The 489-nt window shown below is 47.9% G+C and overlaps 1 protein-coding gene across 1 annotated transcript in view; it reads right to left on the reverse strand.

The window, feature by feature from the left end:
• Positions 1–489, reverse strand: part of LOC119585654 (protein O-mannosyl-transferase Tmtc3-like) — a gene marked incomplete at both ends in the record, with an annotated part of 116,247 nt that overhangs the window by 15,159 nt on the left and 100,599 nt on the right.

A 489-nucleotide genomic window follows, 5' to 3' on the forward strand; every position in this document is an offset into this window, starting at 1 on the left:
TTTTTTCCCGGGAAAACCCCAAATTAAATTTTGGGGATTCTTCCCTTTTTTTTTAAAAAAACCCCCCCCCCCCCCCAAAAAAAAAAAATTTTCACTTTAAAACCGGGGTTTTTAATTTAAAAAAAAGGGGCCCCTTTTTCCCCTTTAAAATTTTTAAAAAACCTCCAAAATTTTTTTTTTGGGGGGCCCCTTTTTGGGGGGAAAAAACCAATTAAAATTTTTTTCCCCTTTGGGGAAAAACCCCGGCCCCCCCTTTTCCCCCTTTTTGTGGGTTTTTAACCCCCCCAAAAAAAAAACCTTTTTTCCTTTGGGGTTTGGGCCCCCCCCCAAAAAACCCCCCGGGGGACCCCAAAAAAACCCAAAAAAACCCCCCGGGGGGGCCCCGGGGGGCCCGGGGGAAAAGGGGGGGGAAGGGGTTTTTTTTTGGTTGCCCTTCCCCGGGGGGCCCCCCAACCCCAAAAAAAAACCCAAAAAAAACCCCGGGGCCCC

Source organism: Penaeus monodon, chromosome 20, assembly GCF_015228065.2.
Source record: "Penaeus monodon isolate SGIC_2016 chromosome 20, NSTDA_Pmon_1, whole genome shotgun sequence".
Lineage (NCBI taxonomy): Eukaryota > Metazoa > Arthropoda > Malacostraca > Decapoda > Penaeidae > Penaeus > Penaeus monodon.